Raw genomic sequence first — 19,954 nt, 5'->3', positions numbered from 1 at the left:
ACAGTTAGGTGGACTTTGAAATATGGAAATGCTCCCTATACTTGCATGGAGGTTCAAAAAATGCTCCCTATACTTGCATGGAGTGAAAATATGTCCACTGAAAATTTGCGTGGCAATGGAGATCTCATTTCTCACTTCAACTTTTGAAAGAATAGAAAGTATAAAAAGCAGCTTGACATTACTTGTAATTCAAGCAAAATTAGTTACCAAAATGACTTTATTTCAGTATATAAGTTTGCATATAAACACTGCTTGTCTTTTAATTTTAGGTTGAATTCATTGAGAAACATTAGCAAATCTGCAGCAGAAGTTAATTTTCAAAGGCATTTAGTATTTAATAATAAATATTGCTTAATAAATAAATAGACAAATAAATAAAAACAATAAAGGGAAGTTCTTATTCAGAAAAATTTCAATCTCAGGCCCAAGTCCAAAAATTGCAATACAACTTTACCATTAGTAAGCCACAGAACTATAGTATAGTAGTGAAAGTTGGGATATTTAGTTTCTATTTGTGACAAAAATCTACAACTTACAATGGTTAACTCCACAACAACAAATGACTATTGGTTCAATAACATATGATAGATTCAAGTATTTCTTCCATATACCTATGATGAACAATATAATGATAACTATAGGTTTTAATTCCCTACAATTTCACAAGCTCTGTAAATTTTCCCAACTAATTCTTTTTCTGCTCCACACCTATTTTTTGCCACCATCAGTTATAACACATCCTAGCAGATTCCACTTCAGGTTGTACTTATTAGTTTTGTCAACTTCTTTGACAATACTCTCACCTCTAGTTGTTCCATGTGGACTATTCATAGAGGCTGATTCTTCAGCCACTTCAAACTTGGTATTGACTTCTCAAATAAACAACAATTGAGCACTGTTAGTAACAGCTATCAACTCATCAAGGAATAAAGTAAACCACTCAATATCATGTGCTTTGTTTTTTAATTGACTACTAATGTTCCTCCCAAAGTCCTCAGTTCTTCAAGTAATTGAAGAAATGCTAATAGTCTTAAACATGTTTATTTTCTCTGGACATATTTCCTTGGCTCTTTCAATCAAATACGATTTAATTAACTCATTATCAATAAATGGCATTCCTTGCTTAGACAATGATAGGCCACTCAAAAATGAGCCACTTTGTAGCCTCATTTTCATTTTTTATTTTTGTGAAGAAATTGTGCTGTCATGAGATATGCCAATTCTAATTTTATAATTTTTCTGTTTATTGCTTTCCTATGAATTGAGAATATTCTGATGAGTACTTAATTTAGTGATGTCAATGTATGAGTATACTGTCTTATTTTTAGCATCACTATAGTGTCACTATTGTTTTATCATTGGATTCAATAACAAAATAATCCATGCTCCACGGTGCTAAAAAAATGTGACACTCAAAAGTTCATGTTTCTCTTCTTGTTTTGTTTTGACATGACAGGTATACACATATTATATACATATAAAATAATAAAATACATATAATGCCACCACATAGTAATATGGTTGACTCTCAAAATACTGTTGAGTTATAACTGCCACTGTAATTTACAGTGCACATTGCAATGCAATTCTAATGTTAACTACCTGGAGTTAGGTCAAATTTCACAGGGTAAAGGCACAATTCTACATAAGGCTTCTCTCACTTCAGACACCAGTGTCAAGCTCCAGGGTTTCCAAGCCATCCACACTTTTGACCAACTGGCTACAAATTTAGGGGTTCCCACTACCACCTCAGGTTTAATAATTTGATAGAAAAACTCACAGAAATCAGGAAAGTGCTATACTTATGATTACAGTTTTATTATAAAGGCTACAAATCAGAATTAGCCAAATGAAGAGATGCATAGAGCAAAAATTGGAGGGTCCCAGATGTGAAGACTTTCATGTCCTCAGGATGTGTCTGTCACTCTCCCTGCATATTGATGTTTCAACAACCGAGAGTGTTTACCCAAGGTTCATGTTCAGAGCTACTACTGGAGTTTCATTATATAGACATGATTGAATCAATGGCTAAATGGATGAAGATAATCTCCCCTCCAGCCTCTCTCTCCTCCCCAGAGGTCAGGCTGATAGTACACGCTCAAAGGGTTCTAATCACATGGTTGGTCTTCCTTGTGTGGCCTGTTCCCATTCTGAATCATCTCATCAGCATAAACTAATCCAGGGACCCACCATGGGTCACCTCATTAGCATAAACCATCAGGACCCACTCCTATCACTTGGGAAAGTCCAAGAATTTGGAAGGTACCTCCTAGGAACTAGGAATAAAGGCCACCCAAATTCTTTTTATACAACAGCCGCTGGGCAGTAGTGTAGATTAATGAGGGTGCCACATACAGTCTCTGTTGCGACCATTCAACTCTGCTGTTGTATGAAAGCAGCCATAGCCCATACATAAACAAACGAGTGTGTTCTAATAAAACTTGTTTATGGACACTGAAATTTTAATTCCATATCATTTTCACGTGTCATAAATATTCTTTTTGTTTTCCAACCATTTTTTAAAATGTAGAAATCATCCTTAGCTCACAAGCTGCAAAAACAGGAAGCAGGCCAGATTTGGCTCATAGTGAAACTGGAGGCCAACTGAGTCCAGGGCTCGTGCTGCCTGCGCTGCTCAACCAATAGGCCGACACAGGACGTGGGTCATAGAATAAGCGTTTATTACCAGAGCACTGGTGGTCTGAAAAGACAGCAGGTTAACACCTCCAAAAATTGCCTTAACATTCTCCATCCATCTTGGTGTATTTAAGGGAAAATCTGGAGGTTCCTCTAAAGGCTATGTGTTGGTTCTGGAGGTCTGCACGGAGCCTTCCCTCTGGCCACATGATTCTCTGGTGGAGTCAGGAACCCAAGAACAATGATGGGATTAGCCTGGAAAGAATGCTAGACCATGGAGATTATGATCAATAAGCCTAAGGGTATTAATCATAAGCTTCAGGGTAACTTTCTAAAAATTACTGGGTGGGACAAGTGACCTTCCAGAGCTCAAGACACAGAGGGATGATCTATTGTTAAGCTATCGGTAGGTCAAGGAAAGGTGAAGCTGGGGACACTGCAAAGCCTCTACTATGGGGGTGCCAACCGGGCCCTGTTTCAATTGGCTATAGCTTGCTGACTCCTTTCTCATCTACATCACAGATTGGCAAACTACAGCCTGTGAGCCAAATCCTGCACACTGCCTATTTTTGTAAATAAATTTTTATTGATACAGCCATACTCATTCATGTATGTATTGTCTATGGTTGCTTTGGGGCTGCAACAACATTGCTGAATAGTTCAACAGAGACTATATTGGCCTGCAAAGCCTAAAATATTAACAATGTGGCCCTTTATAGAAAAATGTGCTGACATTTGCTAGATCAATGAAGGGGGGGCAGTCCAGGTACCGTGTTTAGCACATTGTTTTATTATTTCATCGAATCCTGTGAAAACAGTTAGGTAGGAGATACTATCACTTTACAAATGGGTGCCTGGAGCTTAGAGAGGTGAAGAAACTTGTCCAAGGTCACACAGCTTATAAGTGTTGAAGTTGCATGCAAACTGTTGGCATTCCTTGGCTTGTAGCCATATGACTCCAATCTGCTATGTGTCACATTGCTTTCTCTTCTTCTGGGTCATATCTCCCTCTGCCTCTCTCCTATAAGGACACTTTGTGATTGCTCATAGGGCCCACTTGGATAATCCAGGGTAATCTCCCCATGGCAAGATCCTTAATCACAACCGCAAAGACCTTTCCACAATATAACTAACAGAGGTTCCAAGGATTTGGACCTGGTATTATTGAGAGCCATTATTCAGCGTCCTACAAGTGATATGGTAATGCCCAGTATCTGTGTGGGTATTAAAAAGAAATAGGTGCCCTCACTGCTATTGGGTGTGAAAATGTTGACATATCTTGATTGGCACAGTAACTTCAGTTTGCCTCTCCAGATCCATTGTCTAGTGTTCTCCATCCTTCTGTGCCCCTGGGGGGCTGACCTGTGTGGACTGATCTCTGGCTTCTGGCTGGGCCCTGCTAATGAGTCATGGGAAGAGCTGGGAAGTGGGAAGAGGGGGGAGAATGCTGTCTCCCTGGCTTCCTCTGCTGCTGTGTTGCTGCGTCTCCAAAGGCCACAGCTCCTGTCATGTGACCCTCCCCATAAGCCACTCTCTCAGGTTCTGGTAACTGCTCCCTCTCTGTCCCTTCCAGTCTAGAGGTGATAGTATCCCCAGCACTGCACCATCCCTGGCTGGTTTCACACAGTTGTACATTGATCTTTTATTAGATGCCCCTCAGTTACCCAGGTTTAGTGTACTGCCTGTTTCCTGTCAGGCCTTATGTGTCAAATCAGAGATCTATTTAAGAAACTTCATTAGCAGTATTATTTATAATAACAAAAACTGAAAACAGCCCAAAGAGCCAAAATAAGAGACTGGTTAAGCAAATTACAATGTCTTCATATAGAATATAAAATGATATTAACAATAATATTGTAAAAGAATATTACTGAAATGATAGAACACAGTATATTCCCAAGTAAAAACCCCCACAAAATTGTATGTATATACATAATAGTGTTTCATTTCTGCAAAAAAAAAAATTTAATGAGAAAGAAGATTAAAACCATATGTAATATTACATTTTAATAAAATTATATCAATATGTACTTGTATATCTTATATATCAACCATGTGTATTTTGTTGTATGATATATAATATATATTATAAATGACATAATATAATCATATCACATGACACATTTATATAATACATACTGTATACTCATAGTGTGTAGATTTATTATATTATATATGATAATGCCACTTTTTCTAAAAAATTATTTACATATCTACTTATACATGTTTTGGGTTTTTCTGCTGTTGTTTTTTTTAAACTTTTATTATTTTAAGTGTGTTTTTCCAAGACCCATCAGCTCCAAGTCAAGCAGTTGTTTCAATCTAGTTGTGGAGGGCGCAGCTCACACTGGCCGGTGTAGGGATCGAATCAGCAACCCTGGTGTTACGAGCATTGCACTCTAATCAACTAAGCTAACCGGCCACCCCTCTACCTGTACATGTTTATATCATACATGTTATATATAATAAAGAACATGTATATACCGGAAGTGCCAAAAAACTATACAAGTGGACACTTTGGTCAACGTTATTCAAACAGTAATTCGCCGTAACCAGAAGTATCTGGACGCTGATGGTAACCACTTTGAGCACCTCTTGTAATTGCAGACGTCAAATGTGACTTCTATTTATCTTTTATTATCAGCATATATTGAGTATTACAGTTTTAATACAGTTTTCCTTTCTTAAAATGTGTATGCTTTTTTTTGGCACCGTCTGTATATGCATGTATGCAAGTATATCTCTTTTTAAGTCCTTTGGGCTTGAAGTAAAATTGGTTGTATCCTCTATTCCATATTTGTCGAAGGTACAGTGTACAATGTCCTGCTCCAGATTCATGCAGATTCCCAAGGGCTCACTGCTGCATTGGGACTCCTACTCTCAGCCCTCCCAGGCTTCTGTTTCCCCTTCATTGCCCTAAATCAGATGTGGGATTCACCCACTTCCTGAATTTGTCCAAAACCACCTGCGCAAGGCCCGTGTGTGCGGCAGGCTTTTTCTTAGTGTTCAGAGTACTGCGTAGCTATCTTTCCTGCAGCAACCATCTCAGTGGCCCTAAGCTCTGACCACAGTGGGCGTAGGCATGGCCACGGCCTTGACCAAGGACCAGGCAGTTGGGCCAGTGCCAGGGCAGGGCAGGCCACTTTCTAGTTTCTCCTCGCTTTAGTTCCCCCACCCCCTCTTTATCTCATGCTCTCCATCCCAAGATTACAAACCAAGACTTCCTGATGATTCTGACAGATGTCAGCCTGGGACAGAAGAGACCAACAAGGGGAAACTCTGAACCATGGCTCCTTCCCACCTCCGCCAGTCTCTAAGGAAAACAGTCACCGCCCAACACTTGCTTCGCAAGTAAACTAGCAAATCTCAGCTGGGTGGTCTAGGGCACAGCTTTTCACTTGCTTCAGTTTCCTTGTCTACAAAATGGGAACGGCACTAACATTTAATAGGGCTGCTGAGAAAAAAAGTGAGTTAAATACAAAAGAGTATCTTTGGACTTGGTGATAGGTAACGTTTCTTAGAGTTAATATGTATAATATGTTTGCATCTTGGAATAATGTTTGGCACAAAGTAAATACTATTAAATTGTTAGCTATTTTATTTTTTTCCCCACGAATATGAATTCTGATTCACCGCACGCCTCCCATGAACATACAGGAGCAACTACAGTCGGTTTGGCTTTGAATTATGCATCCATAGCTATATAGAATACATATTGAATTACATATATTAATAGCTATATCTAAAATACCAGAAGAAAATATTTCAATATGTTGGAGGTAGGATTATGGTGTTTATTTTTTCCTTTTATTTTCTTTGTGCTTTTTCAACTTTTCCAAGTTTTGTACATTGAGCATATGTTATTTTTGCAACTAATGGAAAATGCTATCTTTTTTTTTTTTTTTCAAAAGAAAGGCAAGAGTAGCCTCATAGGGTGGTGACAGTGGGGTAAGTTAGGCGGAATCTTTCTCCTTTGTGTAAGTGGATTAAACCCTCAAGTCCAGGCATGGCTTCTTGGCTCCTTGGGAACTGGGTGGACCTTAAAAATTAATGATTCCCCTCTGTTTGCATCTTAGAAGAAATCTGTGAATATTTGTTGCTCTTCAAACTTTCCATTTCAGCATCTTAAAAAGAAACCAAACAAAGAGAAATTAAAGTGTACAACTCAATTTGTTCCACAAATCAAATTGTTCTGAAAATTTCCCCTTTGATTCCTAGATTTAAGAAGCTTAGTCTGTTTCCTGCCCCTAATTGCTCTATTAATTTAATCTGCTCAAAGTCTCCTAAGAGTCTAAATCGTGGATCTTCGTGGCTGGTTCTGGCTGGTCTGGTCTCTTCCACAGAGTTGCGCTGAGATGTTTTGCGTGTTACCCTGAGTGCTATTTTGCTAGCTTTTTCCTTCCAAGAGCATTTCTCTTGACCTAATTTAAAAAGCTCTGGTATTTGCATGAAGTTGCGCATTAAGTGAAAAGATGTGGACTGGTTTTCCTTTTCTCAAGTAGAGACCTGGAGCCACACATTTGTCCTACTTTTCCTGTTTCGGTTCCTGATCACTTCTCTTACGAGTACCGGTAGCTTTATGTGTATCAAGCATAAATTGGTTATTTGCATAAAAACAGACAGCAAGCAAGTTAGTTCACTTTTGTTTCCTTATCTGTAAAGTGGGGATAAAAATATAGGTATTAGCTTCCTAGGGCTGCTGTAACAAATGGGCATCACACTTGGCTAAAAAAACAATAGAAATTAATTTTCTTCATACTTCTTGAGGCCAGAAATACAGAAATGAGGTGTCAGTAAGGCCATGCTTCCTCCAAAAGCTTTAGGGGAGACTCCTTTCAGCTTTGGTCTTCCTTGGTATATGGTAACATCACTCCATTCTCTGCCTCCATCTTCACATGGCCTTCCCTGTGTCTCTCCTCTGAGTTTCAAATCTCTTCCCTTCTCTTCTATGGACACCAGCCATTGAATTTAGGACCTACTCTAAATCCAGGATGATCTTATCCCAAGATCTTTAATTTAATTACATCTGCAAGACACTATTTTCAGATAAGGTCACTTCACAGGTACCTGGGATTATGATTTGGACATATTATTTGGGGGACACTATGCAACCACTACTCTGATCAACCTTGTTGAGTCGCTCTGTGAGTATTAGAAATGATATGATAATGTATATAATATAGCTACCACAGAGCCTAACACACAGTAGGTGCTCAACTAATATTATAATAATCATCATAATAATTATTATCACCACACCAAGTGAGTGAGGCCGGGCCTGACACCAAGCCTATCTTTGCCTCAACCCACTTACTCTTCACAGAATCTCTCTTAAAGAGGTAATGCCTCATTTTACAGATGAGCAAACTGAAGCTTCAGAAGCTTAGAGGGGCTGTTAGTTGTCGTGGCCGCTCCCAGGCTGTGAAAGTATTCACAAGGCACAAAGGATAGAAGTTAGAAAGCTTATTCAAGAGGAAAAGCAATGGCAGAGAAGCAGCTGAGGGCAGAGTCTAGACAGAGCAGATAGACAACTGCACCAATCTTTAGGTTAGTTTTTCTTATATAGGAAAGCATAGGTAATTTTCTTACAGCAGAGGATGTGGCGTATAGACTGAAGTCATTTGATTGACATGCACAGTTTATATAACTGGTTTCTTTCTGCGCATGCTCTTACCCAGAATGCATATGGAAAAACCCACTGTGGGGGATGGGTGGTAGGTATGGGGTAAGCCATATGTTCATTTTATTCTAATTGTATTATAATGAGGCTGGAGTTCAAGCTAAGCAGTTTGCGCAGGCGCCAAAAAACAGATAATTCTGGTCGGGGTCTTATCTCCTTTTTCTAGGGGTGTTTTAACAGAAAAATTTATCTGTAAGGGCTGAGTCTGGACATTCCCCAGGAGTGGATGAAGGTGATGCAAAGTACTGATCAAATCACCTTCTGTTAATCCCTCTGAGGCTCACTTTTGGTTAACTCTTTTTCTGCCTCACTGTTAGTGTTACCAGGTTAAGGTCAGGCTGCCTGCCACTCATAAACCAACAATTGAGAGACAAGGTTGGTGGAAAGAAAAGCAAGTTTAGTCGAAATGCTGGCATTCTGGGAGGATGGTGGACTCCTGTCCAAAAGCCATCTCCCCGTCCCTCTCATGGCCATAAGAGACTATTACCACTGAGAGATTAGTTAAGATCCAGTTCTAGAAAATACCCAAAGGTAAAAATATTTTGGATAATGAAGTCCCTTATCAAAAGGTCCTGAATTTCCTTGTTCCTTACTAATTTTGATCAAGAGTCAAGAAGACAGAGGGGGCAGTTCCCAGGGTGGGATTTGGGGCCATGTGGGGGACGGTGGCAGGTGGCCAGTGCATTTGTCCATTAAGGGTCGTGTTTTTAAACATCCTTCTGCCTATTTTCAAAATCTTCATTACCTAAGGTCATTCAAAAATGGTGAGTAGACTTTGATGCCCAAACGTTATGAAGTCCAAATGTTGACCGTTTCTAAGTGTGAGCTGAACCTTATGGATGCCCAAATATTTATAGCACATAGACCATGTCAGGCACTGGGGCTCCAGAGAGAGCCAAGACCCAGACCTACCCTTGACTGGCACAGTGACTAACAAGACTTTGAAATATATAATGACTTGGCCAACTAGAGTCTTGATGAAAGGGATTCACCACCCACTAAATTAGATACTGCCTTGTGTTACTGTCCCCTCCTTTTACCTGTATCTATATATTCTGAGTCCCCAAATAGATGTTGAATTCCATGAGAATAAGGGCTGTATCTTTCCCATCTCAAGCTCCCTGACCCCACTCTCCAGTCGCACCTCACTATACTATTCCTTCTCCAGGATCAGCTCACACCTCCTGCCTCCAGGCTCAGTACTCTTACTCAGTTCCTTAAATAATGGAAGTGTCAGCTGGAGCCTACTTGTCCCTTAAGAGCCACAGCAGAAGTCTCAAATACCCATTCCACAGAATTTGGAAGGCCCAGTGCCTTCAGTAAGTTATGTCTACAAGTTCCCAGGGGGACCTAAATTCTAGGTTACTTCCTGTGTGACCTCCTGCTTCTGTGAATTAGTGCAGCTTCGGGCTGGCCTGACTCAGCCATTTCCTTATTTTCTATAAATTCACACTGACACATCTTTGTGTGTATGGCAGACTTTATTAAAAATTCAGGAAGATGTAGGGATTTGTATCACAGAAAATAAGACAAGTTAAAAGTAAACATTAGCCATCCTTTATCGCCTCCTTGGTCATGTTCTGAAAAACACCTCTCAGCTATTCTGCAGCCTTCTGTCAGGTAACATAACCTCTTCTCCACCTTCTTTCTTCTCTCTTCTTGCGTCTTTTTCTTTCTCTCAGGAGTAAACAAAACAACACAAAATCATCCCCCACAACCCACATACACATATTAATCCCATTTTCCAGTCCTCCCTTGTTTAATACTCAAGTTTAATTTTAAAACACCAACGTTTTAAAATTACCACACCTAAGGAAAGGTTTTTCTTAAATTCTATGACAAATCTAACTTCATCCCTAGTTTTTGTCTGGATATCAATTAGTAGAGGAATATGGTGATGATTTAGTTTTCTAGTTACTCTTGATTCCCCATCTATAAAATGAGGATTTGATAACACTTGCTTCATTGAAGTGATGTGACAATGAGTAAGTTAATGCCTAAAGTCCCTAGCACAGTGCTTGGCACATTGTCACTACAATGGTTGGAAGGCATGATACTATCGATATTTGTCCTAGTAGCTGTAATGATTCCAAACACCCACAGAAAAGTGTTACCTGTTCTTACTTGATCGCTCTCTTCCTGTCCACTGGTTGTCTTGTTCAGACATTTTGGCCTAAGTCAAGTGCCAGCTCCTCCATGGACACTCTCGGGAGCTCTCCCAGCCAGAGCTAATCACTCCTTCCACTAGCTCCCTGCTCGCATTCTGGTGGCACTGGGTTTACCCGTCCCTTCAGGCAAAGTGGAATGCAAAGATGCATAAGACAAGCCCTAAAATGAGTTTACCAACTGCAGGGAAAGATAGATATGGGCATATAGAAAGGGAATGATCCAAGGAAATTAGGAACAGGGTTAGGGAAGGATGAGCCAAGAAGTAAATTAGTTGGCTTCAAGGTCTTAATTCAAAATCAGCAATGTGGTCATGTTGACAATGCTGTCAACCCAGAAAACCATTCTGCAGTTGTTGAGTTAGTTTTTCATCTGTTGCAAATTTTTCCATGTGCAGTTTTAGGGCTTGCCACTGTTACATTATTGTCGATTATTTCAACATGTGTGTATCAGTCAGGCTTCATCAGGGAAGCAGAACCACTATGAGTTATGGGATAAGGCATTTATTATAGGAAATGGACCTTACATAATTTGGGGAACAGCTGGGGAAGTAAAAGTCTGGAAAGGGGAGCTGAAGAATCAGAGAAAAGTCACTAACCAGCCCTGGCTTGTGGGGAAATCTGGAACCCAGGCATGTCCAGCTGCAGCAATAGGACTGGGAGGCGGCTGGGGTAGAAGTCTAGGGAGGATTGTTGGCTCTTCCTGACGAGACCTCTGTGCGTTCACAGCACAGCATCTGCTGGCAGCCGTGGGGCTGCTGGTGCTGGCAGAGCAGGCAGACAGAAAGGAGAGCTGGATGCTGTGGGGAAGAGTGAGGGCACACCGGAACCTGCTGGCATGTGTGTGTGTATCTCTCCCCACCTCTTACCAATGACGACATTTGGCAGTAATGGTGCCTGCTTCATTTCTGCTTCCTGAAATCGCACACAGCTTCGCTTTTGGCCAACTCAACCCGGAATTATACAGAGAAAGGAATTCTAGGAAACAGAGTTCCCTGTAGGACCGTCCAGCATATTCATTATGAATCTTGGTATTCACTGCAAATTGGATGAATGACTGATCATTAATATCTACTTCTTGGAACCATGAATACAAAATATTAAGAAAGAAAATCTATGGGATCTGGGTAAATGACAGGGTTAAAATTTTAGAACAGATAGTCCATAATCAGACTCCCACATATACAGATACACGATATATGATAGAGATGGTTGTACAGAACAGTGGGGAAAGGACAACCTTTTTAAATAAATGGTGCTGGGCCAACTGGATGTCCAAACAGAATAATCTTGACCCCTTACCTCACAACATAGATAAACATCAACTCCAAGCACATTATACATGTAAATGTGAAAGAAAAATAATAACAAATCTAGTGAAAGCTAAAATAGGCAACTATCTCCATGACTCCAAAGTTGGAAAAGATTTTTTAAATGGAACAAAAAAAAAAAAAAAGCACTAATCTGTTTTGGAGAAAATGCAGAACAATTGTACAATTGTTGGATGCAGTATAAATTAATTCAACCACTTTGGGAATCTATTTGATGGTGAGGGGAAGCAGAGCTTGCCACCCCAAAATATGCCTTCTGGGATAGTGATAATTTTAAGCTGCTTGTTTTAAAAAAAACAACAAAAGATTCAGGAAAAATCTTATCTTGCCCCTCGCTGCCTAAAAGAATTCAGATAAAGGACCAGCTCCAGGCAGGGAGCTATCATCACAGATAACTATAGTTTAATATGAACTAGTGTGTAATAGACAGGGAGGAGCCTAGCAATGTCCTTTGGATCAAAGTCCTCTCTGTGTCCCATTGTTAAAGATGGCCCAGCAAACATTTATTTACCAAATATTTGCTTTTCCATCTCCATGTAAATTGCTTTCCTGCCCTCTGGAGTTCCAAGCCACACCCTCCTCCCCACTTTCTCCTTAACTCAAGGTGGCATATAAGCCTCAACTGCCTGATTTGTCCTTGTGTCTCAGATTCTTATGGAACCCCTATATGCACATAAATTTGGTCATTTTCTCCAGTTAATCTGTCTCATGTTAATTTGATTATTAGACTAGCAAGAACTTAGAAAAATAGGAAGAAATTTTTTTCCTTCCCCACAATGGTGTTTACTGAAGTTGAATATATTCATAGCCTATATTCTAATAATTTCACTTTTAGATACGTACCCAATATAAATGTGTATGTAGGTATACCAAAAGATTTATACAAGAATGTTTATAGCTGCTTCATTAATAGTCAAAACCAGGAAGCAAACTAAATGTCCATCAACAGATGAGCAGATAAATACATTCTGGTAGATTCACACTACAGAATACTATGCAGCGATTAAAATGAACAGACTACTGCTACATGAAACAACAAGGATGAATTTCACAAACATAAGTTTGAGCAAGAGAAGACACAACTGAATATACAGTGTATGACTACTCAAAAAGGGCAAAACTAATCTATGATGTTAGAAGTCAGGATAGTGGTTTCCTTTTCGTAGTAGGGGTTCATGACCAAGAGGGGTTATGAGGGAGGCTTTGGACATGCTGGTGATATTTTGGTGTTTGAAATGGAAGGTTGTTACAACCAATGATAATTCATGCAGCTATACATGGATGAGGTATGCTTTCTATGTGTATGTTTTACTTCTGTCCTGTTTTATCCATGACCAATTGTCTTATCTGATAGTCTTTCTCTTACTTCTCAACCTCTTTTATTCCTCCTACATTGTTTCCTACACTCTTTCTCTAAAAATGTTTTCCTTTCATAATTCTTCTTGCACCTTGGGCCCCTAAAGTCATTACTCAACAGATATTTCTTGAGTATCCACAATATGCCAAGCACTGAGCCAGGCCTAGAATTTATGATGGTGAATAAGCTAACGAGGACCTTGACCTCAGGGAGCTCTAGCTTCCAGTGGAATGAGGCTTCTCAGTAGGTAATTGCATCACAACTGACTCATCTTTCCACCTCTCAAATTCAGGTCTTTCTCAAAGTTCTAGGTTAAAGTCAGCTTCTCAAAACTCACTATTTGTGCCCATTAATAATCCCACCACTGTCTACTTTGTTGCTGTGTAAGCATCAGCTTCAGCAAGTTCCTCCATCTCACAGCCCCAGATCTCCCTATCCTGCCCATTTCTAGCTCTGAAATGTGCTCCCACCCCTCCTTCTTTCAGCTTCCATTGCTTCCATTCCAAGTTGAAGTCCTTACTTCTCATTTAGGGTTTATTTGCAGAAATAGAAGCCACACAAGCTAGTTTGAGCAGAACGCAGGTTTAGATAGCTAACAAATTGTTGAAAAATCTGGAAAAGACATTTGAAACAGAGCTTCCAGGAACAACACCCAACTCTTAGAATCCTGCTACCTCTGTCAAAAATTAGAAAGCAACTCCTGTCACTACAGAAGTCCTTGAATCAGGAAGCAAGTGAACCTGGCACCATGTTGCTTTTGTGTCATCCATATTAGCAAAATGGATTCTTGTCCAGAAGCTGAGCTACAAAGAAGTGTGTGAGTTGTAGTTTCCAGCTTCACAACCTTAGTGATACACGTTACAATGCATGTTGAGGCTGCCAGTCCCAACGTCTTCCTCACCTAGCTAGTCTCCCAGCTTTCCTGCTATTCCCCATAATTCCATTCTCTGTATTGCTTCCAGCTCTGATCACATCAGTCTGCAGCTCAAAAGCTTCTGATGACTCATCCTCTCCACTGAATTACAGGTTAAAATGCCCTCGCCTGTCATGCAAGGCCTAACTTATTTTTCTGGTTTATATCCTACTCTACTCCTACAATTTCCTCTACATATTCTGCTCTGTGCATCCTCTTCCCTTCCCACCATTATTCCTCATTAAAATATGTAGCAGCTTTCTAGGTTCATTCCAAATGTAACTTCCTTTCTACATTCTCCTCTGATCCCCTTGACTAAAGTGGCCTCTCATTCCAATTCCACGGAGAGCTCCTCCTACTTTATTTAGATGTGGCATCTGGAGACTAAAGAGATGTGGGCCGGAATCCTAGCTTTGCTTGGGCAAGTAAGATCATCCTGAACTCAAAGCCTCAGTTCCCTGCCCTGTCAAATGGAGATAATAATAGTACCTGCTTCATAGGCTTGTTGGAAGGACTGGTTGAGATAAGAACCTAAGCTGCTAGTGCACGCTTTCTACAGATGGCAGTTACTGTAGAGTATTGTCTGGTTTATCTTTGTATCTCCTCATCTAGGTGCTTAATAAATACTCGTGTAATGAATGGAAAAGCCAAACCAAGTTGCATATTGACCTTAGTTAACAAAGTGATCAGTACCAAGACCCCAGGTAGGGTCAGTTTAGGATACTGGTATGAACAGATGAGGTGTTTCCACTTGTTTTATCAGGTCAGGAGAAATAAAAGCTAAGAGCCTTAATAGTTGGGCTGGGGCACAATCCCATGGTGTAGATCACAGGAAGTTACCAGTGCCTCATGGATAGAAAACAGTTTGGGAAAGATTTCCTGCAAAAGCCTTTATTTGGAGAGCTCTCATCTCTGTGCTTGGTGAAGTAGCTATTTGAACACAGAAAGGTGAAAGGAGGCGGGAGCTCTCAGATCAGATACATTCCCATCTAAACCCCAGTGGAAAATACTCATGACAGCTCAAATGTTGCTGGAGGAGTGAAAACTGATACACACCACTTCGGAGACCCACTTGGCAGTACTGATTAAATATGAAGATGCAAATACTCTGTGGCCCAGCAGTTCCAATTCTAGGTCTCCACCCTAGGAAGACGCAAACATGCTCTCACAAGCAGACTTGCTCAAGGTGATGCATTGCTGCATTGTTTGTAACATCAGGAACTTAAAAACAACCTGAGTATTCATCTATGATGAATAAATAAAATGTGGTGTACTTAAATGTTAAAATTCAAACAAGCAAATGCAAAGGCATTAACTAGATTTCTGTATCTCAATATGGATAGGTTTCAAAGGTATAATTTTGAGTAAAGAAAACAAGTTGCAGAATGATGCTTTCAGAACAATACCATTTAAAGATATTAAGGCAATACTATATATTGTTCAGGGCTACATATATGTACAAGCTTTTAATAATGGGCTGAAAGGATACATGCTAAATTCATCATTGTAGTTACTTTTGGAAAGAGAAATTAGACCAAGACCCACGAGGACTTAAATTTTATCTGTAATGGTTTTTTCCCTTTTAATTAAAAAAAAAAACTTAAAGCCTTAAAGGACAAATATTAACAATTGAATTTAGAATGATGGTAGCAGCATAAGAACACTATTCTATATTGAAAAGATTGTTCTCAAAACAAAAATATGACTATGAGCTTGATTTGGGGTATATGTGTGTGTGCTGCATTTTATTGTGTTGGGCTAGAGACATCGGTGAATAACCTTGACCATGATCCTTCAGGAATATACACTTGCAGGCAACACATCAACTAGTGCCATGGCATTTAAATTTGAACAACTTGCTGAGGTTCTTACACACCAATGGACCTTTGTAACCTTCTGATGAAAACTATGTCTTCTGGACTCTAGAGGGGAAGAATGCTCATACACACAATCTGGCATATAATTTCAGTGCGGTTGCAGCCCTCAGGTGAAGAGTCCACACTACTAAGGACATCCAGAGGTTGGCTTCTCTTGAACCCCAGAGCAGCTGTTAGAAAAGCATGGCAAAGAGACCAGAGAGACTGGTTACAATGTACTATATAAATACAGCAATGTCTTTGCAGAAAGACAGTTTGGAGTGAGTGAGTGTATGTGTGCACGTGTGTGCACGTGTGTGTGTGGGTGTGTGTGTGTATGTGTCTGTGTGTGTAGAGCTGCTGAAACCTTTTATGAGGTAAATACACACAGCTTTTCAAGAGCTTTCAGTTTGCATCCTGCAGTGTAATGTCAATAAGTCAAATCATTCTGGGAAACTTAGACTTGGGAAGCCCAGCTTTTGCCAGTGTAAATGCCAATGAACCAGTCCTCAGAATCTGCTTCACTCAACCTGGAGCAGGAAATTTAGAAAAACCCATTTGGTCTTGCGTACTGGCATGATCTCTGTTTTTGACAGAAGGACCACGCGGTGTCCAGCCTCTGTCGCCCCTTGCTGGAAGGACTTGGTTTCACCCAAACACTCCTGAGGGGACAAAGCCTTCCCATTCAGAGCCCATGCTTTTTAAACTAAACATCTTTTTAAACAATCACTTTAGTATTTGGAGTGTTTGAATCTGACTTCTAGCAAAGGAAGAAAAATAGAAGGAATATAATTAAAAATTAATTCTGAAATATTTTAGGTCTGCCGCATCTTTTTCAGTCGATGTAAAGGTCTGCTGAGTGGGGGTGACGAGCTGCCAGCACCCCGAGTGCAGAGCTTCCTGTCAGTAGCATTCCCTGGGCTGTGGCCAAAACCCTAGAGAAGGCATTAGACATTTACAGGAAACTTAATCTCTTCCAAGGCCCAAAGTCAGATGTAGCCTTAAATATTTTATAGGAAAATATTTACCAAAAAAATAAAAAGTGACTTGGCAATAAATCACAAGGTAGTACTCATCAAGGTTACTACTTACTGACAGAGACAGCTGACATAATGATCCAGGCCCAGAATTATTCTGGAGCCAAGAGAAATCTATCAAGAAAAAAATCTGTCTATCTATCTATCTATCTATCTATCTATCTATCTATCTATCTATCTATCTATCTATCTATCTATCTATCTTCTATCTATCATCTATCTATCTATCTATCATCTATCTATCTATCTATCTATCTATCTAAAGATTCTATCTAAAGACCAAGATTTCTTGGTCTTTAACTTTACCAAGGCGAACTGTTTTTGGATTGGGTGAATAAAGTCCAGTTAGCTCAACTCTGAAATCCGGAGAAGTGACACAGGGAAGCTCATGCAAAACCCTCACTCTGCTTATGTTGAAACAAGAATTAGCCTCTCCACCCTTCCTGCAATGCGAGTGGTGGTTCCCCGGGGCCTCCCCTAAAATCTTCTGCAAGTTTTTGGTTAGAAACCCAACTAGGAAATTCACACAGCACTCTGGTGCCCACACCCTGGGGAAAACATTTATTTCCAACAAACACTCAGTCAGCAGTTTTCGGTACAGTTCAGGTGGCAACTGTACATATGAGCCTCTACCCCAGAGAGGATATCCTGAGTGCCTCTCCTGCCCGTGGTGACTTCTTTTTTCTTATAGTCTCCATTCTGCTAAGCTGGACGGTAAGGCAGACATCAGTGGCTCTTGTCAAGAGCAGTGGTTCTCAAACTTCAGCTTCAGAATGACTTGGAGGGCTTATTAAAAACGGAGACTGTTAGTGCCATCTCAATTTCTGATGCAGTACTTCTGGGGTAGTGTCCCAGAATTTGCATTTCTAGTGAGCTCCTAGGTGACGCTGATGCTTCTGGTCCTGGGATTGTGCTTTGAGAATCACTGGTCTGTGCTTTTCATCTAAAGTGCCCATAATTCCTCAGCTTGGGTTCAATCCCAGAATGTAGTCCTCAACCCACAGCCTTCCTCTACACAAACATCTTGGAAGGAGGGGGTGGGTACAGATACAGTCAGCCAGACTCAGAGTCCAAAGTTATGTATAAAACAGCCCTTTCCTTTTGTGTTCAGCAGAACGTTCCAATCCATTCTAGGGACCACAAAGGGGCCAGGGAGTCTGGAGTGGCTCCCCTGCCCCCTCCCAGCAGCTTGCCCTTCTTGGGGTTCTCTCACTAAAGGGGGGCCTCATTATGACCTCCGGCACCCAGGTGGCAGCCCCTCTCTTTGGAGAAAGAGACTTTTCTCTTGGACATCCAGCCCTGTCTCCCTTCCCCACAGGTCCCATATTCGTTTCTTTCTTCAGCTGAACTGTGCATTGTTCATTTCAATCTTGACATGACAAGGCTTCAGGACCTGGGGAGTGGACGATGGAAAAGGGGAGAAGAGGTCTTCCATCGTGTCTGCCCTCAGGGTGTGCTGAGTACATGATAATCAGACCTTTCCTGCTGCCTGATTAACAATGCCATGGCTATGTCCTGAATTATATTAAAAGGGTCTCCCTCTGTTATCTTACTCTGAACCGTATCCCATCCCAAGGACACGGGCGGGGGAGGGGCAGTCTTGCCTTTGCACAATAATGGGTTAGTGTGCTGGTCATCTCCCTGGTAACCACTGCCTTCACCCTCAAAGGGTAGGTTCAATGCTGGGAATCTTTACTCTCAGCAGCTGAGATGATTTTGGACAGGGATTTTTGTTCCCCTCAGACCACAACTGGTAGGCGGCAGTTACCTTTATCTATGACTAGAGGTGGAACATATTAAACCTGATTAATATGCAATTCCCTAGCAGTGTTTCCACAACCTGGCTGTCATCCAAATTAGCGGGAAACTTGAAACAAAATATGTATTCTGAAAAAATATGTACAGCACAGAAAGCAAGGGTATACTTGTTTTCTTAATATATATAAAGAGCTCTTATATATCAATAAGAAAAATACTGATAACCCAATAGGAAAAAAAGACAAAAGGCATGAATAGAGAGTTCAAACATACAAAAATTCCAGATACTTATTAACATATGAAAAACTAGTGAAATCCAAATAAAGTATAGAGTTAAGTGAGTAATTAGAAACAAAAACAAAACTCCAGGCAGTTCTTAGGGGGCCAGCTTGGCTCCAGGCTGCCATTAAGCACTTTAGAATCACCTCAATAGACTGGAAGTTCTCAAACTTGGGTATGCAGTAGAATCACTCAGGGAGTTTTAAGCCCTGTAGATCCCACCATAAAAAATTCTGATTCAGTAGGTTCATGAAATTTGGAGATAGGATATGCATATTTTTTTAAAATAAGAGCCAAGTTTTTTATTTGTTCATTTTTTTGCATTTGGAGTATTCTTCGATGATGTCCTTGAGATTCTTTGCCACCTTTGTCCTTTACTACCACAACTGCAACCAACCACTCCACATGGCTTGCCCTCTGTCAGTTTCACAGAGGCCTGCCCAGGCCCCTAGTTCCTCACTATCATGCACCTTAATTAGGTTGATTTGTTGTTCATCACAAAGGGCCTCCACCAACGTGACATACGTAGACTCATGAGAGTTGAATGCAAGCACACAAAGATGGGCTTGACACCAAGACATTTGGCAGCTTTGCAAATTCTACCTGTTTGGCGATGGTGAAAGAGGGAAGACTTCAGCCCCTTGTGTAAAGCAGTATTAGTGACCATTACTCCTCCAGCAGCAATTCCATGGCACTGGGTTAGGGGTGGAGCTGAATCGTGAATGCACCTGATTCTCTGCCTCCACCCATCTTGTTGGTGGCAAGCAAAGGGGGAATATGCATTTTTAATAAGCACTTCCAGGGCTTCTGAAATGCTACATTTTGGACACACTGTACTGGAAACCAAACTCTTGATATTCTACTCATAATTACTATGTCTGTCAATAAAATGTGAACTCAGTTGGAACACAGATTTTCTGAAGATAAAAAGATTATGAACT

General features: G+C 40.5%; 1 pseudogene; it reads right to left on the bottom strand.

Moving 5' to 3' along the window:
- Positions 1-19,315: 19,315 nt before the first annotated feature.
- On the bottom strand, positions 19,316-19,695 carry LOC117033722 (40S ribosomal protein S12-like; annotated as a pseudogene).
- Positions 19,696-19,954: the final 259 nt, after the last annotated feature.

The sequence above is a fragment of the Rhinolophus ferrumequinum genome, chromosome 14 (genome assembly GCF_004115265.2).
Source record: "Rhinolophus ferrumequinum isolate MPI-CBG mRhiFer1 chromosome 14, mRhiFer1_v1.p, whole genome shotgun sequence".
In the NCBI taxonomy this organism is placed as follows: Eukaryota; Metazoa; Chordata; class Mammalia; order Chiroptera; family Rhinolophidae; genus Rhinolophus; species Rhinolophus ferrumequinum.
The sequence above is the reverse complement of the archived record's forward strand: the minus strand, read 5'-3'. Positions and strand labels throughout refer to the sequence as shown.